Source organism: Colobus angolensis, unplaced genomic scaffold, assembly GCF_000951035.1.
Source record: "Colobus angolensis palliatus isolate OR3802 unplaced genomic scaffold, Cang.pa_1.0 Scaffold56, whole genome shotgun sequence".
NCBI classification, from domain to species: Eukaryota; Metazoa; Chordata; class Mammalia; order Primates; family Cercopithecidae; genus Colobus; species Colobus angolensis.
Genome location: NW_012119154.1, coordinates 2,496,570 through 2,520,761, shown reverse-complemented (window position 1 = coordinate 2,520,761; position 24,192 = coordinate 2,496,570). Strand labels below are relative to the sequence as shown.

Genomic DNA, 24,192 nt, shown 5'->3' with positions numbered 1-24,192 from the left:
CTGGAGAAGCTGAAGGTCTGTTTGTGGGAGAAGTTTCTGACTTTACCTGGAGCTGAGTCAAGTTAGAGAGCTGAGCTGAGTGAAATACAGGAATAGGGGAAGCAGCAGAAAGGCCCTGGGAGCTCACTGGGTCCTCAAGCAGCCCATTCCTGCCTGGCACCACAGGGATCCTGCAGGAGGGTGGCCAGAGGAGCAGGGGCTAAAAGCTCCACTGGGAGAGGGAATTCTCTATCTGAAATTTGTAACAGTTTGAATGGGGAGAGAAACCCCCTGGACAGAACTCAGGGGAGGGCATGAATCTGGTTAGCAGACATCACGGGCTGGGGAAGAACTAAAGCCCTTTTCTTTCGCAGCTGGAAGGCAGAAAGCCTGGAGCAAGGTTTCAAGCCTGTCTCATCCTCCACCTGGAAACAGGGGTGGGGAGGAGGGTGGGTGGGCAACCGTGGGAGTGAGTCCTGCTCTCTGGGATATCAAAACCTCTGGGATACAGCTAAAGTAGTGCTAAGAGGAGAGATCAAGCCCTAAATGCCTACATCAAAAAGTCTGAAATAGCACAAACTGACATTCTACGGTCACACCTTACAGAACTAGAGAAAGAAGAACAAACTAAACCCAAACCCAGCAGAAGAAAGAAAATAACCAAGATCAGAGCTGAACTAAATGAAATTAAAACAAAAAACAAAAATACAAAAGATAAATGAAACAAAAATCTGGTTCTTTGAAAAGATAAATAAAATTAATAGACCATTAGTAACATTAACCAAGAAAATAAGAGAAAATCCAAATAACTTCGCTTAGAAATGAAACGGGAGATATTACAACTGACACCACTGAAATACAGAAGATCATTCAAGGCTACTATGAACACCTTTATGCACATAAACTAGAAAACCTAGAAGAGATGGATAAATTTCTGGAAAAATACAACCCTTCTAGCTTAAATCAGGAAGAATTAGATGCCCTGAACAGATCAATGACAAGCAGCAAGATTGAAACGGTAATTAAAAAATTACCAACAACAAAAAAGTCCAGACTGGGCGCAGTGGCTCACGCCTGTAATCCCAGCACTTTGGGAGGCTGAGGCAGGCAGATCACAAGGTCAGGAGATTGAGACCATCCTGGCTAACATGGTGAAATCCCGTCTCTATTAAAAATACAAAAAATTAGCCAGACATGGTGGCACGCACCTGTAGTCCAAGCTACTCGGGAGGCTGAGGCAGGAGAATCACTTGAACTCAGGAGGCAGAGGCTGCAGTGAGGCCAGATTGTGCCACTGCACTCCAGTCTGGTGACAGAGCGAGACTCTGTCTCAACGACAACAACAACAACAACAAAAAGTTCAGGACGAGATGGATTCACAGAAGATTTCTACCAGATATTCAAAGAAGAATTGGTACCAATCCTTTTGACACTATTCCACAAGATAGAGAAAGAAGGAACCCTCCCTAATTCATGCTATGAAGACAGCATCACCCCCTAGTACCAAAACAAGGAAAGGACACAACCAAAAAAGAAAACTACAGACTGATATCTTTGATGAACATAGATGCTAAAATCCTTAGCAAAATACTAGCAAACTGAATCCAACAACATATCAAGAAGATAATCCACCATGATCTAGTGGATTTCCTACCAGAGATGCAAGGATGGTTTAACATACACAAATCAATAAATGTGATACACCACATAAACAGAACTAAAAACAAAAATCATGTGGTCATCTTACTACATGCAGAAAAAGCATTTGACAAAATCCAGCATCCCTTTATGATTAAAACCCTCAGCAAAATTGGCATACAAGGGACATACCTTAATATAATAAAAGCCACGTATGACAAACCCACAGCCAACATAATACTGAATGAGGAAAAGTTGACAGCATTCCTCTGAGAACTGGAACAAGACAAGGATTCCCACTCCCACCACTCCTCTTCAACATAGTACTGGAAGTACTGGCCAGAGCAATCAGATGAGGAATAAATAAGAGCAGCCAAATCAGTAAGGAAGAGGTCAAACTGTCCCTGTTTGCTGACAATATGATTATTTACCTTGAAAACTCTAAGAACACCTCCAGAAAACTCCTAGAACTGATCAAAGATTACAAGGTTAATGTACAAAAATCAGTAGCTCTTCTACACACCGACAGCAACCAAGTGGAGAATCAAATCGAGAACTCAACCCCTAGCTGAAAACAAAAACAAAAACAAAACAAAACAAAAAAAAACCTTAGGAATATACCTAACAAAGGAGTTGAAAGACCTCTACAAGCCAAATTAGAAAATATTACTGAAAGAAAGCATAGATGACACAAATGGAAACACATCCCCATGCTTATGGATGGGTAGAATCAATATTGTGAAAATGACCATACTGCCAAAAGCAATATTCAGATTCCACACAATCCCCATCACAATACCAGCATCATTTTCATGGAGTTAGAGAAAACAATTCTAAAATTCATATGGAACCAAGAAAGAGCCCATATAGCCAAAGCAAGGCTAAGCAAAAAGAACAAATCTGGAGGTATCACACTACCTGATTTTAAACTATAAGGCCATAGTCATCAAAACAGCATGGTACTGGTGTAAAAATAGGCACATAGACCAATGGAACAGAATAGAGAACTCAAAAAATAAACCCAAATACTTACAGCCAATTGATCTTTGACAAAGCAAACAAAAACATAAAGTGGGGGAAAGGACAACCTTTTCAACAAATGGTGCTGGGATAATTGGTAGCACATGTAGGAGAATGAAACCGGATCCTCATCTCTCACCTTATGCAAAAATCAACTCAACTTAAGATGCATTAAGCACTTAAACCTAAGACCTGAAATTATAAAAATTCTAGAAGAACATTGGAAAAACCCTTCTAGACATTGGCTTAGGCAAGGATTTCATGACCAAGAATCCAAAAGCAAATGCAGTAAAAACAAAGATAAAGTGTTGGGACATAATTAAACTAAAATGCTTTTGCACCAAAAAAGGAACAGTCAGCAGAGTAAACGGACAACCCACAGAGTGGGAGAAAATCTTCACAATCTACACATCTGACAAAAGACTGATATCCAGAATCTACAATGAATTCAAACAAATCAGTAAGAAAAAACCAAATAATCACATAAAAAAGTGGGCCAAGGACATGAATAGACAATTCTCAAAAGAAGATATACAAGTGGTCAGCAACCATATGAAAAAATGTTGAACATCACTAATGATCAGGGAAATGCAAATCAGAACCACAATGCGATACCACCTTACTCTTGCAAGAATGGCCATAATCAAAAAATAAAAAAACAGTAGCTGTTGGCGTGAGTGCAGTAATCCACTGCTGGTAGGAATGTAAACTCGTAAAGCTGCTATGGAAAACAGTGTGGAGATTCCTTAAAGAACTAAAATAGAACTACCTTGATCCAGCAATCCCACTATTGGGTATCTACTCAGAGGAAAAAAATAATAATTATTATTCGAAAAGGATACTTGCACATGCTTGTTTACAGCAGCACAATTCACAACTGTAAAATCATGGAACCAACCCAAATGCCCATCAATCATCAAAGTGGATAAAGAAACTGTGGTATAAAAATGAATGAATTAACAGCATTTGCAGTGACCTAGATGAGATTGGAGACTATTATTCTAAGTAAAGTAACTCAGGAATGGAAAACCGAACATCGTATGTTCTCACTGATGGGTGGGAGCTAAACTATGAGGACAAAAAGGCATAAGAATGATATAATCGACTTTGGGGAAGTGGGGGGAAGACTGGGAGGGGGAAGAGGGATAAAAGACTAAAATGTGGTGCAGTGTATACTGCTAGGGTGAGAGGTGCACCAAAATTTCAGAAATCACCACTAAAGAACTTACGCACGTAACCAAATACCACCTGTACTTCAATAACTTATGGAAAAATAAAATTAAGAAAATTAAAAAGAAATGTTAATACATTCAGAAATTAGTATTTTACCATACGATTGGCCCCCAAGAAGGAGTTGGGAGAATCCTGAGAAAAGTTTACCAGTTAGTTTTCATGAAGGAAAGAAGAAACTGTAGACCAGAACTGATTAGATAGGCTCCAGAGCTATAAAGTTCAGAAAAAAAAAAGTTTTTAGAAAAGTCCAGGAGAATATAAAATGGTGAATGAGTATAATAGAAAGGGGATATTGGATAGTCCCAGATTAACCAGTTTGTTTGAGCTTATCCTGCACATACTGCTAGATCTAATGTATCCTGGCGCTGTATTTCTTCTATCATACCACTATACTGTCTTACCTGATTGGATTTCCCTTTCCAGTGATAATAAATGTCGCAGTCCTCTACATACCATTCATTTAATCCTTCTGCTCTGTTAATTTTTGGAGACTGACATTTTAAAACTAAATTTCGTATGGTGCTTGTGATCCAAATACCCTATTTCTATTAGATACTTCACATAATTTCTTAAGTCTTATGTTATATTTCACACATTATTTTAAATATCAAATATATCAGGCATAAGTTATGCCTGATATAAATGATGAATTGATGGGTGCTGATGAGTTGATGGGTGCGGCACACCAACATGGCACAAGTATACATATGTAACAAACCTGCACGTTATGCACATGTACCCTAGAACTTAAAGTATAATAATAAATAAATAAATAAATAAATATCAAATATGACAACAAAGTATAGTAAGATCTGATATAACTGGGTTTTAATAAGCATTTCAGAAACGCATTTCATGGTGTGTTTTAATCTCTATTTTCTGAATTACAGAAAATAGATGTGTTCCAATAAAAAATCCAATGAATTTTTTTACAGATGTTCTACATACAATGAAATCTGAGTAAACAAATTTGAAATGTGATGAAATAAGCCAAGCTAAATAGGTTTTCAGTTTTTCTTGGAGGTATGAATTACTTATTTTCTTGTCCTCCTTCATTCTTTACATCCATTTTCTTTCTTTATATACTCAGTCTTTAATATACTTGGTTTTTTTGGAGGGGTGCAGCCTGGTTCTGTTACCTAGGCTGGAGTACGGTGGTGGGATCTTGGCTCACTGCAACCTCTGCCTCCAGGTTCAGATGATTCTCCCACCTCAGCCTCCAAGTAGCTGGGATTATAAGCATGTACACCACACCCAACTAATTTTTGTATTTTTAGTGAAGATGAGGGGTTCACCATGTTACCCAGGCTGGTCTCAAACTCCTGACTTCAAGTGATCCACCTGCCTCGGCCTCGCACAGTGCTGGGATTACAGACATGAGCCACCAAGCCTGGCCAATGTGAAAATGTTTATTGTGATTCTCTAAGTGTTTGTAAGAAGACCAAAACAGTCTGCTACATTTCCCAAAGGTGGTAAATCTTATAAGTTTTTTGTTTGTTAAGTACAACACTAATATCTCATAAGACTGAGAGGAATCCTTTAGGATCCTTTCAAACTTTCAAACTTGGCTTTACATTGTAATCACCTGGGAAGATTTAATAAACTACTGATGCTTGGCTCCACCCACAGATATGCTGATTTAATTGGCCTGGACTGTGGCCTGGGCATTGGGGCATTTAATGCTCACATGGTGATTTTACTAGGCTACAAAATTTCAGATCTTTTACTCTAGGGAATGTTTGGGAAATGATGTTTAAATATGTTCCCGAAGGAAATCTATATGACCAAAAGATAAATCAAATTTAAGTTATAAATTTGTGTTGAGTATTTTGCATTTTGATCATTTTTCCATGGGATTTTATTTTGCATTCTGAACAGGAAAGTAAAATAGAAAAAAAAAAAATCCCCAAAGTAACTGGAAGCAATTGTGAAGGGCACAGGGGAAACAGAACTGGAAGCAACGTGAAGGGCACAGGAGATAAGTAAATATATGCACAATAAAATCTATTTCCACTTCTATGTAGGAATTATTCTACAGGCACTGAGAGAAAAATAGAAAAAAATGGAGCCATCCTCATTAGCTGTGAGTCAAAGTGAATCAGTAGTCAAGGTAGGTTAACTTGACTGTGACATTTGGGCCTCAGCTGAGAAATTTATTTCTGGTTTTATATATTTTATAAATACAAACAGTGAGTAATCAGGATTAGATGCTTTCAGTTATGAAAAGAGTCTTAATATCAAAGCACAATGTAATCCTCTTAGCTGGTATTGACACCAGTGGAAAATAAAAACGGCCAATTTAGTTACTGCCTAATTAATAGAGGTTGAAAGGATCATGCTAGGGAGGCAGAGGCTTGTTGGTATGGTATTATATATACATGAGTCTTGACCTATATTAAAAACAGCTTTAACTCAGTAAAACCTATATAAAGTAACCGTGTAGAAACACTAGGATTTCATACCCATACACCCCACCTCAGTGCAGTTATGTTTATAAATCATTGTGGCTCCCTCCTCTTCAGACCAAGAGATGAAGACTGAGCTATCATGCTGGTTTTAGACCTCTAGAATTCTAAAAGTTATAACCAACTATACCACAGTGGATACACACACTATGCAAAGGTACTGATCATTGGATTTCATTTTTTCTAGGACTTCCTATATATATCATTTTATCCTGATAGTTTTTAGTGTACTTGATAAACTCAAATAGGGATTTATTTATTTCTCTCCAAGGGGACCAATACACTCATTCCCAACCTAAGTGAAATTATATCAGTCTTTAAAAAAAGTCATGCAAAAGGAAGGAAATCATAAAAGAAAGACATATTTTATATATATATATATATAATTGTGGAAGGAAGGTGTTTGATAAAGGATAATTAATATTCTACACAAGACTAAAATGTCTACTGTCAGTTTAATTCCCTCCTGGTAAGTTTTTGCTGTGTCCCTACCCAAATCTCATCTTGAATTGCAGTTCCCATAATCCCCACGTATTGTGGGAGGGACCTGGTGGGAAGTAATTGAATCATGGGAGCAGTTACCTCCATGCTGTTCTCAGGATAGTGAGTGAGTTCGCATGAGATCTCATGGTTTTATAAGGGTTTTTTTCCTTCTTTCCTTGGCACTTCTCCTCCCTTCCGCCATGTGAAGGATACATTTCCTTGACTTTCCACCATATTGTTGTAAGTTTCCTGAGACCTCCCCAGTCCTGCAGAACTGTGAGTGAATTAAACCTGTTTCCTTTATAAATTACCCAGTCTCGGGTAGCTCTTCATAGCAGCATGAGAACAGACTAGTATAGTAAATTGGTACTGCGTAATGGGGTGCTGCTGTAAAGATACCTGAAAATGTGGAAGCAACTCTGGAACTGGGTAACAGGTAGAGGGTGGAACAGTTTGGAGGGTTCAGAAGAAGAAAGGAAGATGTGGGAAACTTTGGAACTTCCTAGAGACTTGTTGGATGCTTTTGACCAAAATGCTGATAGTGATATGGACAATGAAGTCCAGCCTGAGGTGGTCTCGGATAGAGATAAGAAATTTCTTGGGAACTGGAACAAAGGTGACTCTTGCCATGCCTTAGCAAAGAGACTGGAGGCACTTTGCCCCTGCCCTAGAGATCTGTGGAACTATGATCTTAAGAGAAATGATTTAGGGTATCTGGCAGAAGAAATTTCTAGGCCACAAAACATTCAAGAGGTGACACAGCATAAAAGTTTGGAAAATTTGCATCCTGACAATGCAATAGGAAAGAAAAATTCATTTTCAGGGAGAAATTCAAGTTGGCTGCAGAAAATTGCATAAGTAATGTGGAGATAACTGTTAATCATCAGGACAATGGGAAAAATGTCTCCAGGGCATGTCAGAGGTCTTCAGAGCAGCCCCTCTCATCATAGGACCAGAGGCCAAGGAGGAAAAATATTTTCCTGAACCAGGTCCAGGGTCCCTTTGCTGTGTGCAGCCTAGGGACTTGATGACCTCTGTGCTAGCTGCTCCAGCCATGGCTAACAAGGGGCCAAGGTACAGCTTGGGCCATGGCTTCAGAGAGTGCAAGCCCCAAGCCTTGGTAGCTTCCATGTGGTGTTGAGCCTGCAGGTGCACAAAAGTCAAGGACTGAGGTTTGAGAATATCTACCTAGATTTCAGAGGATGCATGGAAAAATCTGGATGTCCAAGCAGAAGTTTGCTGCAGGGGCAGAGAACTCTTATGGAAAACTTCTGCTAGGGTAGTGTGGAAGAGAAATATGGGGTGTGAGTTCCCACACAGAGTCCCCCCTGGGGCACTGCCTAGTGGAGCTGTGAAAAGAGGGACGCTGTCTTCTAGACCCCAGAATGGTAGATCCACCAACAGCTTGCACTGTGTACCTGGAAAAGCCACAGGCACTCAATGCCAGTCTGTGAAAGCCATTGGAAGGGGAGCTGTTCCCTGCAAAGCCACAGGGGTGAAGTCGCCAAAGGCCATGGGAGCCCACCTCTTGCTCTGCATCCTTGGATGTGAGACATGGAGTCAAAGGAGATCATCTTGGAACTTTAAGATTTGACTGCCCCACTGGATTTTGGACTTTCACGGGGCCTGTAGTCCTTTGGTTTGGCCAATTTCTCCCATTTGGAATGAGTATATTTACCCAATTCCTGTACCTCCATTGTATCCAGGAAGTATCTAACTTGCCTTTGATTTTACAGGCTTATAGGTGGAAGGAATTTGCCTTGTCTCAGATAAGACTTTGGACTTGGACTTGTGGGTTAATGCTGGAATTAGCTAAGACTTTGGAGGACTTTTGGAAAGGCATGATTGTGTTTTGAAATGTAAGGACATGAGATTTGGAAGGGGCCAGGGTGAAATAATATGGTTTGGGTATGTCTCCACCCAAATCTCATCTTGAATTGTAGTTTCCATAATCCCCACATGTTGTGTGAAGGATCTGGTAGGACATAATTGAATCACGGAGGCAGTTTCCCCTGTGCTATTCCTGTGATAGTGAGTTCTCATGAGATATGATGGTTTTATAAGCAGCTTTTCCCACTTTGCTTGACACTTCTCCTTGCTACTGCCATGTGAGAAGGACGTGTTCGCTTCCCCTTCCACCATGATTGTGAATTTCCTGAGGCCTCCCGAGTCCTGCAGAATTCTAAGTCAATTAAACCTTTTCCCTTTACAAATTACTCAGTCTTGAGTAATTCTTCATATCAGCATGAGAATGAACTAATATACCTCCCACTGTTCTAATCATTTTATCCTTTCCCCATTCACACACAGCCAATATTTGTGATTTGCTGATTGGCTTAAGTGGTTCTCAAACTCATCATCAGAATCATGCACCAGAGTCACCTGGAGGGCTTTTTAAAAACAAGATTGTTCCATCTCTACCCTCACCCCCTGTCCAACCCTCTTGGGTTCAGTAGATCTAGGTCAAGGCCTAAGAATTTGTATGTCTAACAAGCTCATAGGACATGCTGTGCTGCTAGACTGGGACCACAGTTTGAGAACTATTGGTTTAAAAAATTGAAAATGCCAAGTCAAAAGCTTGGAATCCTGTCATGTGGGAAAGATTGAATATCTGTTATGACTATGCCAATATCTCATCTAACTTTCATAGTATATCTCTGTGGGTACTGTGATTATCTTCTTTACAGATGATAAGGCAGCTTTAGAGAACCCATACATAGAGTCCATTCAAGAGCTGGGATTAAAATGCTCATCTTCTTCAAAACTTGTATTCATTCTTTCACCATATACTGCCTGCTCAGCATTGAGATGAGATGAGGTACTTCCATTGAGCTGTCAAATTCTCATGCCTTCTCATTATGTCTGGCCACTTAGGAATGGACTATGGTGAGAAAGAGGTAATGAAGGGAACCCACTGCAGAAATGAACACAAAAGCTGAACTTTCATGCCTTATTTAACAAGACTGCATCAGCTGTATTGCCTACTTTAATACTCATTTTTTAACACACAAATTACTGATTCTAGAATAAGGCCTGTGAAGTTGATGTACTTTCCTTTATCCAAATAACAGCATTTCACTCTTGGTGAGATTCCTAAGAGAAGTTATTTTAGGAACTGGGTCCTATACACACGTAGACACTTTAGCATCACATTAATTTAATTCTTCAAATGAACTTAAAGTCTAAATGGCTTGGTTGATAAGCACAAATGCTGGTAGTGTGAGTTTTAATGCTAATAGGCACCTTATAAAGTATAAGCTAAGGGCAATATAATTCAATTAGAGTATTAAAAAACTCTCAAATTTTGCCTAAACTAGCCAAGTTCAAGGGTGTCAATCAAACATACTTTCCTGAAGGAATTAAAATAACAGGGGAGATTTTTCTGCATGAATGCTAAAGGAATTTAAAAAACACCTAGAATGACTCCTTGCTTTACATTTATATCCAGTTTTATAATGAGAAAAATCAAGGGGAAAAACATTTCTTTGAGAGTAAGGAATTCAAGAAACTGAAATCCACAGACAGGAACAATCAAAAAGAAAGGCTTTCAAAAGATTAATTGATATTTTATCCCTTTGAATAGCTAATCTGCAAGAATTTTCAATGTCATTTAGAAAACATTAAATTCCTTGCAGACTGTCCGGGAAAATTAGGACAAAATAAATGAGAAGGAAAGAGGGGAAGAGAGCAAACTTTTCTGCTAGATGAAAGGGTGCCTTGTTTGATCATGGCTGAAAATTCTGTTTAAGGAAAACCAGCTCTATGTACACAGGCTGACTGCATTTTTTCAGTAAGCTCTCAATGTAATAGCGTATCACTAACAGACCGAATATGGTGCTCTTCCATTTCATTAATGAAAAAGAACTAAAAGACTGTACTTGTTCTGATTACCATTAACCATGATGGTGAGGCACCTGATGTGTGTCCAGAGAATCTATAAAAGGCATAACATAGGCTATTGAAGAATCTATTTAAAAAAATAAAAATAAAGCAAAGATGCAATGTCATTGGGACCAGTGTATGTTTGCAATGGTGTACGTGTGAGGGATCTTGGCAATAAAAAGGGTAAAAAAGTACTTTCACAAGGTGACACTGGGGAATCAATTATGATGATGTTAGTAAGATAAATGAATATGATGGCTATCTAGGGAAAATAATTAAGAAAATGAAACCTTTCTGATAAGTAACATTGCTGAAGGGGATTCATATTTCTAATAGACACATTGTAGATTTCCACCAATATTTTAAATTATTTCATAGAAGAATAATTTTCCAATTATTCTACTGTCTCCAAACCCTTTCACATCCTCCCACCTCCATTTTCTTGTCATGAATTTTTCCTATCCCCTTCAGAAAGCTCCCTGTACTTAGCTGTTCATTCACATTTCCAGGCTTCTTGGGAATTCTGAGTCTATTTTCCTCTTGCTATTTTAATCTTTTGAGGAGAAAGTTAGGATTATGTGGAATGTGTGTCTAGCAAATCAGCATTTTAAAGTATAGGTATCATTTACTCAATCAACAAATATTTATAATAAACACCTACCGTGGGCCAGATGTTGCTGGATTATGGAGAAATAAGGTAAATATGAGTAGTCCTTGCTCTAAGAGTTTATAGCCTTTACTCTAGAGGGGAGAAACGATAATTAAACTGGAAATGGTGATTCAGTGTGCTAAATGTTACAATAAAGATATTCCCAGACATCTAAGGGGATAGAAAACTCTAAGACAAGACAAAAGGATAAGGGAGCCTTCCAAGAAGAAGAAAACATTTGAGACAATTGCTGTGAAACAAGCCAGCATTAGCAGGTTGAAGAGTAAAGGAAACACCTTCTAGACAGCGGATTTGTTCATGTTTATTTATTCTCATTTACGCAAAGACCCTGCAGGCTAGGCCCATCTCAGAAACTGAAAGCAGTTCATTATGGCGGGAGAACAGAAGTGGGAACAGATGAATGTGAAAAAGGAGGCATCAGGATCGTGAAGGGCCTTGCTGCACAGGCTAAGGATTGAGGATTATGTCCTGAAAACTGTGAAAGGATTTCAAATATGTCATGTTTGTTTCAGAAAGGTGGATCTGGGGCTGTAGAGAAAATGAATTGAGTGGAAAGAAGGCTTGAATCAGCGAGACCAGTTAGATGGATACTGTGCTAGTCCTGCCAAGGGATGGCAGTTACCTAGAGTAACTTTCCGGAAAAGATACTTTTAAATTTTAGAACTGTGAGAGAAAATTCAAGCATCTGATTAGCCTAGTATTACCTCCCCCTGCTTTTTTTCTCCACATTTATTAAAAGCCAACATTGAAGTATATAATTGAGGATGAGTTCTTACTTGAAGATTTATTTATATAAAAAATTTGAGCTTTAATACCACACGGGATAAAACGAACGGCAGGGCCCTTGATCTCCAAACCTCCAGGAACTTATAATGTAAAGGTAGGTTGGAGAGAAGATAGTGAGGAATGTGCACATATCTCACGTAAGGTGGAATCCATCAGGTGCTAACAGAGAACTTTGAGAGTTTTCAAAATAAAGTGTGAAAATTGGGCGGAAACTCACAGAAGAGATAGATCATTAAAGATGGGTAAGATTCGATCCACGGAGATGGCAGGTGTGGCAGGGAAGAAATTCCAGGTGGACAGTGAGCATGAGCAAAGACAAGAAAGCAAGCACTCGCTGCTAAACACATCCTAAAAATAACTGTGACTAGTGAAAGAAGACACATGAAGTGGACAGAAAGAAAACTAGTTGGGAAAGTAGCTTGAAGATTATACTGTGGCAGGCCTTGAACACAAGGCTGATGAGTTCTTAATTCTCGTAACATTTGAGTTGTGGCTCTTGACAAAGAAAAATAATACACTGGTCATTTCTATTTCCAGAATTTATTTAATTATAGTCCGCCTTGCTGCCCACAACTATTTAAGGCAGCTCCCAAGGTTGTATAAAATATTGCAGTGTGAAATAAGTGAGAAAAATGAGGTGAAGGGAAAGAGAGTAAGATGAAGTCAGCAAACAGGCTAATTAAATAAATGCTATTAAAACGTTATCAGAGTTAGTTAGCAATGATTTATACAAGTCGCTGTGTCCATTAGGTAAGAAAATAAGCTAGGTGCATTGAAGAATGATTCCTAATATGGAAGGAAAAGGGATGTTTCTCCTGTGAATCTGAAAGGAACAGACACTATGCAGTCTAAAGAACAACAGCCTTAATATAGCAAAGCAAGTTTCCAAGGGCTATTTATTATAGTGTCCTTCAAACATAAACAGATGGTACTGTGCCAAGGCATACTTCATGAAGAGCTGTTTCTCAGGGGTCCAGTGGAATGCAGTCATGCAGGTAAAACAGCTTTTTTTTTTTTTTTTTTTTAGGCTTGATCCAAGGATCTAACTTAGAATGAAGGAAAATGGATATACTGCATAAGATCCAAATATTTCTCCAAAGACATCATTTCTCTTAGTCAAGATTCTGAAAGGTGTGAGTGGCAGTGACTTTGAAATTGTTATGCTTCTTGAAAAGTACTTGGAATGTAGCTTTCTTTGCTGCTGGGTACACACAGGTCCATAAGTTTAAACTGTCAGCTGAAATTGGCATTGGATGATAGTCTCGAATGGAAGAAGCGAAGAAGGAGGAGAACCCACTGACTCCTTTCAACACATATACCCCTTCACTTCGAGGTTAGCTGCAGGAAGGGCAATATTCCTGTTAGAAAAATAGGTTCTCCTCTTATGCAGAGACCAATGAGCAACTATCATCATACTGTGGTTCTGCGGTATGACATAGTCATTACACCTGCCTCCCTGTAGAACAATCTCCGTAAGCTAACTTACAGCTTTGAGTAGTATAACATTTCTGGTATATACTGGTTACAAGTTCGAGGGCTGCTGTTAGAAAAGATGACTTTAGATTCAGTAATCTGGTCTGTATCCTACTTTCTGGCAGTGATCAGATGGTAGGGATAGTTATCTACTAAGGTAACGCCTAATTGTTCTATTAACACATTCTTGCAGATAAAATTTGTTAAATGTTAATCTCAAAATTTATTCAAGAATGTGTGTGAAGGATGAATAGGAAAGAGAAGTGCTAGGTGTTGACATCAAAACAGCACTGAAATAATAAAACTAGAATGTAATAAGAACCCAGCCTGGACCTGGGTAATAGAATGGAATGGGTATAGCAGATTCAAAATACATTGTAGAAATAGAATCTACATGAAAAAGGAAGACTGTATGTGGCATAGAGCACACCAAAACACCTCTGAGGTTTTAAGCACCATTGGTTGAAAGAAAAATAACTCACCAATTTGTAAAAGATTTCCTATCCTATTCCAAGCTTAGTATAACATTAAATCATATGGTTCTAACCCCAAAGAGAAGAGCTATACTCTAAGCTACTATCAAAGACTCTTAACAATCTTAAACTTGTAGCTACACTTAAAAAATCTTGGCTTAGAGAAAGAATGCTTATAGATGTTTGCTTGAACCCTAGGGAAGTCTGCAGAAGAAACTGGAATGAGAAGAAAGATTATGAGACTGGAATTGTGAATAAGAAGTTTGAATTATAATCGGGCCAGGTAAGAGTGGATGGGGGATATCTAGGAAGTAGTTGGAAACGTTGGCATGAAAACCAAAATAGATGATCAGATTTAGCAATATAGATTTGGAGATCATCTACATAATAGTTAAAAGGGAGGAAGCACATGATGTCATTGAGAAAAAAAAATAAAGAAAAGCAAAGTGTTGTAAGACCAGCACCATGAGAATCTTGAGGCAGAAAGGATCTACACATTTCATTAAGCATAGGAAAAATCATCATTGAATAAATATATATTGAAGAAGGTGCATCTGGGATAGAGGGCAATCAATGCTATAAGACCATAAATACAGATCGAGACAGATAAAATCAAGAACCTAGAAGGAGGAGTTAACACTGACAAAAAGAGGACTATGGCTTGACAAAAGAGGAAGATAGAAAGAAGGGAAAAATGAAGAAACAAACATTTGAAGATCAGATAAAATGTGGTACTGATCTTCTCATAAAGAAAGAGTCACCTTTTATCATAAATGGCAAGACTCGTGTTTGGAACTTAAGAAGGTGAAAAAGGTCAAAACAGCTGAAGGAGCATAAATATGAGTGTGGGTCCAGCTGAGTCTATAAACAACAAATTTGCAGAGGACAAAGAAACTCCCTGCGGAATGATTGTGACAATCAAATGTTACAAATCAATCCACGTAGAGCACTAAGTACAGTGCCTAGAACATAGTATGTATGTTATGAATACATACTATGTGATGAATAAAATATGTGATGAATAAAACACCATTTTGCCTTCTCTCATGTTTGCATTTATATTTCATCAAGGACATTTAATATTCTGCTATATTTTTGTTAGGCAATATTATAATTGCCCTTAAGATAAGGAAAGAATTTATGGAAATCTTTCAAATAACCTTTAATTAGCTGGTAGCTATTTGCAAGGTCATAGCATTCCTAACTAAACAATTTTCGAAGATTATCAACAATTATCAGACAAGGCCACTCAGGACTGTGGTGGATAAAAGAGAGATAGGTACATTCTGCAGACCAAAACAATCAAACGTCCTTTTTTTGTCTAACATTAATGATGGCTGCATCTTTGCCAATGACAACTCCAGCCCGTCTTTCTTCCTCCCAACTACTAAATAACACTTAAGACACACAATCATTCAATTGTCCCTCATTTCCAGATATCACTCAATGCAGAATAAATGGTCACTTCTTCACGCCCTTCCCTAAGTCATATTACACGAGCTCCAATTCTGTAATAAGCCCTTCTAGACTTCCTTTTCTGAGATGCTCCATGGTTCAGCTGGTATAGATTCTCTCTTGTTTCAGCAAGCTAATGAACTTAACTATGTTTGACTACAGTTGATATTTGGTTTTCTTTGGCTAGTAGGCTTTAACCATCCAGAACAAGTATCTCAAAAATCTCAGTAATTTTTACCAAATCTTCATATTTTATTTGCTAAAGTAATTGCTCAATTATGAATGAAATTCATATTTCCTGGATCTGGAGTCCTGTCAGAGTCTCTTGGGCAGACTGCTAGACTCAGAGCAGGCACATAAAGTTGCCGGATAAAACATAATATGCTGATATATTCCACATGATCAAAATAAATAAAACTTAGTGGTAGAAAAGAAGGAAGAATAAACAATATCTTGGGTGGCAAAAGCACTTAGAAGTTATATCAGCCTGATTGCGTAAGTATAAGTATTTTGTAATTACAACTCAGGGAAACAAATTACCTTCAATGGCAGATTTCATTTTAAGCAGAAACGAAAAAAAAAAAGTGTATATAGTAGTAGTCTAATTTGCAGAAGTTAGACATAATATGTAACTAAAGGTGTATTATATATGGTCCCCTTCCAAATATGTCGTATCAGTTCTGTGAACCACAAGGGCCTTGATATCTCACATAACATAAACTGGGAAGATTTTAGGTTGTTACAATTGCTGCATGCAAGAAACACAATATATCATTTGAAATGTGATTCCAATATGAAAAATGGCATTAAGAATCAGTTATAAAAATGTTGATCTTCTGGTAGGTGGATAGTGGATTTACATAAAATTTAATGACTTTAGATTATAGAATCACTCAAAAATTCTGCCAGTCCCATATAGAGATACAATGTCTCTCTTAATCTTGCCCTAAATACCATAATGTTGAGATGTGATGGGCGGAGGTGGGGAAAATGTTAGCGGTTACCACTGCTACCGCTATCATCCATATAATCACCACACTCATCATCATCATCTTTATTTTCATCTTCATACAGTCATGTTTTTCTGGTACATAAATGTCTCCTTAAAACTGCTACCATTTCAAAGACTGTTATTAACCTTATAATAAATTATAAATGTAGCAAAGCAACATTTCAAAAAGTTTAGGAAATAGAAATTGAAAACACATGATAATTTTATGCATTTCTTTCTAGATTTTTTCATGTGTATGTTTTAGGCCTCTAAATCATAACGATTGTTCACTTTTGTCATCTTTTCACTGTGCATATGAACATTATTTATCATATTGTAATTAAATATTTCTATTTATCATACTGATTCACCTACTAATATCATACTAGTTGGCCAATAAGAAAGATAACATAATTAACTCTCTATTTCTTTTATTTTTAGATATTGAGTTTGGAAGCTATTTCAAAAGACTCCTTTCTTTGGATTAGTTAATCTAACATGGCAAATATAAGATCAGTGATTCTTCAAAAAGTCCTAACACACTTTCCTGAATGCAAAGAAAGGAAGCAGAAAGGAAGCTTCAAGTATTTAATATCGATCATGAGTCACTCCCTTACTAGGTATTTTGGAATTATATTTTCAATTAATCCTTGTATTGTTGTGTATACATAAAGAGGTAATGAATAGATTATCTACTCTCTACTCTTAAGGAGGGAAAAGGTAAGCTTCAGAAAATTTAGGTAACTCTAATTGTTAAATAATTATTAAATAATATGACCCAGAAGTCACATACACCCTGTGAATTCTAAAACTCATTTTGATTTTTTTCTACCATACTTTTTCCTGTTCAAAATTGCATGTGTGAGAATGAAAACAGTGTCTGGTGGTAAATTTTTAGATAAGATCAACACATAATCAAAATCATCTTTCATTTTGTCTTTCCCCTAACATGTTTAGCACACAAACTTCCCTTAGCACAATAGTATTTATTTATTTATTTTTTGCTAAAGGAATTAGAAGCTTTGTACTTCAATGTTGAATTTGTGAAAGATTTACAAAATTAAGCCCTGCATTAAGAAGCACAATTAAAAATACCAGCAAATCAACAAACAGTTAAAAGCAATAGAGAGAACTTGCTACCAGGAACATTTGCAATATACTCCATCTAATTCCAACTATCCTGAAAACCAAGGCTAAGGGGAAATAGATTAAGCTTGGTATTTTACATTGTTGGCTAAAAATAAGTATATTCATTCATCTGGTGAGAGAGATGTGCTGAGACACTGAACTCAAGGATCAATTAATCATTTGCTTCTTTATGTAAAAGACATTGGGTAAAATAACAGACAGTTATGTTTGCTGTGGCATCTCAAAAGGCTGGTAACATTGTTTAAATGTTCGTGTAACATATCACTTCTCTAAGAAAGAAGAGGTTAAAACGTTAAATTTTAACTGAAAGACAACATTTCAATAGGGATGTCCAATTACATGGTTCAGGCATTTTGCATTCTGACAAACTAATTTAACAGAGTCTAGAGAACTGTTAACATGTTTGTTAGGCAGGATCTCTCCAGAATCAGATGTCTCTGGCATGCCTCTGGCAAGGGCTGAATCATGCATAGGCAATTCATGACTATATTCTCTGACAGGCTCCTCAGGTGCCCACTGTGTGCTGTCTATTTAAAAAGGGAACCATGTGATTTCAGTAACAGATGTGTGGATTCCTGCACATGCAATTAGCTTACTTTAAAGTCCATTGTTGTCTTGAAAGTGCTCTGCTGCGTATTATGTAGGCTCTGCCCTTTTGTAGATGACTGAGGCACTAAGTGATGCTGTATGCTGCTGCTGTGGGATGCTTTAAGTCAGTTGCTGCCACTCACTGAAAGATTCTACCACAGAAAGCATTTTGAGAAGCTGCCCTTTGATTTGATGTGTGTGCTGCATCACCAAGCATTGTCTTTCTCTGACCTTGCCACAGAGGGTAGTCCTATCTCCGGCCATCCCAGGCTTGCCCTGTGTAGTGTTTGGCTTTTAGACAAGACCAGGAAAGCTTTGCCTTATGATTGGATTGCAAAGCAGCACACAGTATTCAGGGAAGCAGTTACCCTAAAGGGGGAAATAGAGTAGCTAAAATACCGGTAGGTCGAGAGTAATTTCAGTGTACGCTAATCAACAACCCCAACAGTAACAGAGAAACCACCTCAGGTGGTGTGACAAAGATGTCAAATATATTTTACTACAAATCTTTTGAGATGATATATTTCTCACCTTTTCTCTAAATTTCTAAAAGTATAAGATTCTAAAGGCTGCCAAGAGGATATTAAACAGAATATATGTTTGATTTTCCTGGTTTTGGTGATCCCCTGTTGCTGCTGTAAGTCCTACAATACCAATATATAATGAAAAATTTTAAAAATAAAATATAAAAATAAAAATATTCTTAAAGGGTTTTAGTATGTCACGACTATAATTAATTATTCTGTACACACTTATGAAATAAAAAAAGCTCAAAAATGCTAATTGTAAGGGAAGGGCACTTCATACATATTATAAAGAATTATCAGTGATAGTATTTAGTTTCGAATACTTATAAAAATAAATTGACTAGAGAGAGCAGGGGTAGGTAAACTATAGGCCACAGACCAAATCCAGCTTGCTGCCTATTTTTGCATATAAAGCTTTAATGAAATATAGCCATGCTCACTTATTTGCACATGGCTTATGTCTGCTTTCATGTTAAAGTGGCAGAGTTGAATAGTATGACACAGACTATGTGGCTTACAAAGCATAAAATATTTACTATCTGGACCTTTACAGGAAATGCTTGCTGGATTAGAAGATAAGGCATAGAATTTTACACTCACTTTACAAGAATGGGATAATAAAGAATATTATCCCATTCTTTGAAAAACAAACAACAAAAACAAAAAACAACCTGGGCTAAATAACAGTGATGTTTACATATTAGTCCAATCTAGTTTCCTACTTTAATACATAAATAACAATTATGGTCCCACAGGAAAAGTCGTAATGATTCAATTTTTGTAATTTAGCAAACAAAATAAATGCACCAGCAGGAACACAATAACTCAGCATGCACATGCCTATTTGTCAAATACTTGCACAAATACCACGTAAAAAGTCCTGCTCTGCAGACCACTCTCATGATGTCTGTCATGTACTATGTTATGTGACGGTTCTGTACATCCTTTTACTATGTCAGAATCTTTGTTCTTTGGGGGCAAGAAATGGACCTACCCTTAGTTTTTTGTAGCACTGTAGGTGCTCTGTAAATATTAGTTGAATAAATGAAGAATAAGTGGAGCAAAGTCTCTAAGAACTTATTACAAAGAAAAAAATCAATTCATTTAAAGAAAGGTAGTTTTGTAGTCAATATAAATGCACAGTATTTGAGCAAAAAAAAAAAAAAAAAGAAACTGATTTTCATGTGTAGCTTGTGGGAAACATAACAATGTGTCCAGTCCTTTATAATAAATACAATTTAATGGGCTAATTGTTGCTAACTGGAGGTACTAATGGACTTAATTTTTAATTAAAAGATGGAAATTATTTGTAATTAGCTCATAGAATCTATGAAAACCAATGTTGCTTAGAGCTTGAAAGACAGTCTTGTTCTTGTTCTTTGAAGCAGCTAAAATACTCTGCCTTTCCCTCCTCTGGATAATAGAGGATAGTTTAACACAATAATTCTCACCTAAGATGCAGCATAAAAAATAGGCTTCAATTAAATCTTTGTTTGGACATTACAAATTCCAAATTAATGAAGCTTTCCAACACAAACTTAGATTGCTGAAACAAAAACAATGTGAGAAACTGCACGCTGTTTGTAACAGTGAATTTTGTCTTAATTGCATCAAGCACTCCAACGAAGCACTTTATTCGTAGAGCACAACTCCATGGTTAGAAATCAGATCTTTAAAAACTTCTTATTTGACCAGTATATTGTGATTTATATGAACTTTTTCTGTGAAATCTCATCATGAAGTTGTACTGATAACACTTACTATTTCAGGCCGGGCGCGGTGGCTCAAGCCTGTAATCCCAGCACTTTGGGAGGCCGAGACGGGTGGATCACGAGGTCAGGAGATCGAGACCATCCTGGCTAACACGGTGAAACCCCGTCTGTACTAAAAAATACAAAAAACTAGCCGGGCGAGGTGTCGGGCGCCTGTAGTCCCAGCTACTCGGGAGGCTGAGGCAGGAGAATGGCTTAAACCCGGGAGGCGGAGCTTGCAGTGAGCTGAGATCCGGCCACTGCACTCCAGCCTGGGCGAGAGAGCGAGACTCCGTCTCAAAAAACAGAAACAAAAACAAACAAAAAAACACTTCCTATTTCAGCCTATTTCAGCTGGTGCATAAAAGGTTAGCGCAAAGAATGAAAATGCTCCACAAGTTCTACAGGTTCTTTTCAGTGCATTTCTCAGGCCCCGTTTTTCTCTTCTCTTTTAAAAACAATTTTTTTTTTCAAACCTAGGTTCAAATTCTGAACTCAAAGCTCTTTAGAAAAAGAGGATAGATTTTGATTCTCCTTTAGCTCTCTGGTGATAGTAGTCTTTTGCTTGACTTCATGCTGATGTCATTCAAGGAAATTAAGCTCAAAACAACTGAAATAAAAATTCGACTACAAATTATCTTCAGTTTTCATAAGTGTTTCATAAAACCCAATCATGTATAGAAAATGGTATTTTACTATGCCTTTATGTATTTTTTCACTAACATTTGCTTAAGAGAGAAGGAGTTTTAAAGGAGGTATAGTTGTTACAGAAAATAAATACTAAAAAGAGAATAGATTCCTGATTTGGTGTGAAAATGTAGAGGGCAGTTTCGGCCTTCTGTCTTCTCTCCTTGAAATGAGCTAGGTAAGGCCTCGCAGAGATGTAGGCAAGAAGAGGTGACTCCAGGGAAATAAATCAGAGATGCTTCTGTTTCCCAAGCTTCCTTCTTTCTTTTGAACATCACCACTTTTGCTTTAACTCTTTCTTCCCAGATTATTATTACTTTTAAGGCATATTCATTGTTGAAGCTTAAATATTTACCTCAGACTCTTCCTAAGTAAAATATTCTTGAGCCTTGTATAATGTATTAATGGCAAAGAACAAACCAAACAAAATTAAAATATGCGAAAATATCCTCACTTCATTAGTCACTTTTTATGTTCACATTAATTAACTCCCTTAACTTCCGTCACTTTCACCTCAAATTCACCGTGGTCACCTGCTCCCATGATTCAAACTTTGTCAAGAAATAGTTCATTATCCAAAATCTTAAATCCAACTATTTTACTAACTACATTGTACATCTCATTAAAACTGCTTATCTCTATATTTTGTTTTCTATCTCTCATCCACCACTGCCTTCTTTTTTCTTCCTTCTTTATTCTTCCTTAAATCCACAGTTTGCCACTCAACTACTTTCTTGCCAATGTCATAATTGCACACTCTCCTTTTCCTCACTTCAGGTAGTAAATACTAACCCTGCATTAATTCACCTGTCTGCCTTCTTGGCTACAGATTATGACCGCAGAAAATCAAACATCCTCACAGATTAATCACACAAATATATAGTCCGTAGCTTCAAATGAACCCCCACTGCTACCCCTCAAAATTCTATGGATTGTTAGTTGGCCTTCTCATGCCATAGTTTTCCAAATCTCTGTTCTTCTTAAATCCTTACTATGTGCCATCTCTCACTCACTCTCAGAAGATGACATCACTTAATATTACACAGAAAAACAAACAGTATTTGTTTTCCTGAGGATTTCAAATATTCTTTCTAGATTCTTGATTCTCTGTACTTTATGCATTCAGCATCACAAATAACAACACAAATAAATGCTGTTATTAATGTTATAATGGTCTAATATTATACCATAGTAAGTGGTATAATAATATATATATTATATATATATATATATTTTTTTTTTGAGACGGAATCTTGCTCTGTCGCCCGGGCTAGAGTGCAGTGGCGCGATCTCAGCTCACTGCAAGCTCCGCCTCCCGGGTTTACTCCATTCTCCTGCCTCAGCCTCCCGAGTAGCTGGGACTACAGGCGCCCGCCACCATGCCTGGCTAATTTTTTGTATTTTTAATAGAGATGGGGTTTCACCGTGTTAGCCAGGATGGTCTCTATCTCCTGACCTCGTGATCCGCCCACCTCAGCCTCCCAAAGTGCTGGGATTACAGGCATGAGCCACCGCGCCCGACCAAAAATATATATTATATTTTAATCAGGGGTCTATTTTCTGTTCATTTTTGTATCCCCAGTACTTTTGTGTAGTGTCTAGCACTCAGTTGTTCAATAAATGTTGAAATGTTGATTGAATGAAATTAAGTTATGTATCTGTAAATTATCAAGCAGACATCTCAGCTTCAATAAATTAAAGAAATTTAGTTGGATTCTACACTGGCAAATAATTGATTATTTGTTTTGTCTAATATTGACATATTGGAAGATTTGGGAAGGAGATATTACAATGCTATTTCCTGTTTCACTTCCCTGATGTGGCCAAGGGGTGAGAAAAGCATATTCAATTTCTGAAAAGTCATTGAAGTTGTCCTACCAGCCAATTAACAAGCATTTTGGAAAGGCAAGTCTATTTCTATTTAGATGTAGACCAAAGAAGTCTGTGAAACTTATTTCAAACTACCAATTAAATCTTAGAAGGGGAAAATAACTGTGAAATCTCCCAAATTTCATATTAACTCTATATTGGGTCCCTTCCTTTTTACTCCACTGCTGGGAACGTAGGATGATTTTTTATTACAAATACAGTATATCATATCTAAGCTTTTTAAGTGTTCCATGTGATTTTTATGTCTTCCTGCTCCAGACCACACAAAATTTTCAGATTAAGTTTCTTAAAGCATTGCTTTTATCAAGTCACTCATCTGTTCTAGAACTTTCAGTGGCCTTGTGTATACAATCAGGTGAGAACTCCTGAGCCTAGATTTTCAGCCAGATCTTTTGCCTCAATCGACTTACATAGAGCCTGACCTATGACTGACATCTGATAAGTACTTTTAATGATTTGCTGGCTTTCTCCATTATGTTCGTGAAAGTAAAATCAGGAAACCTAGTTGAAGTTCCAGTTTGTATCTTTCATTTTTATGAATATTGGTAAATTATCAAGAGTAGATGTATATTGTTAAACTAAATTGCCATGTATGAAATATAGTCTCTTCCCAGGGGCCCTAAATCCTAAACGAAATTGGCATGTTAAGATATGACAGGAAATACACTTTGGGAAAAACTAAGTGATATTTTCATTAGTGGCAATCTACTGTAGACACCTTGAAGAGGACCAAAATGACTTCACAGCCAAAAGTTAACTTACTTTTCCTCAATGGGACATTATTAATTGAAGTTTAAAGATGAGTATTCAGCCAGGAACATAACTAAATAAGGCTATACAAATTAAAAAAGAATTATCCTTCAGATGCTGGGTGAAGCAAACAGGTGGCTTAAAGCAAGATTTCCCCTGCTTGAAAACCACCATCAGGTTGCCAGATTCAACTGCTCCATGGGGCCTTTCAGTCTATTTCTGACCTTTGATTCTTCTTCTGTCTTCCCAATGCATTTTTGTCTTTGTATTTTATGACCTTGCTGTCTGACATGTCAAAGAAT

The 24,192-nt window shown here is 37.3% G+C and overlaps 1 protein-coding gene across 5 annotated transcripts in view; it reads right to left on the bottom strand.

Moving 5' to 3' along the window:
• The window catches only part of RBMS3 (RNA binding motif, single stranded interacting protein 3), a 760,872-nt gene that overhangs the window by 47,091 nt on the left and 689,589 nt on the right, over positions 1-24,192 (bottom strand). The window lies entirely within an intron of this gene.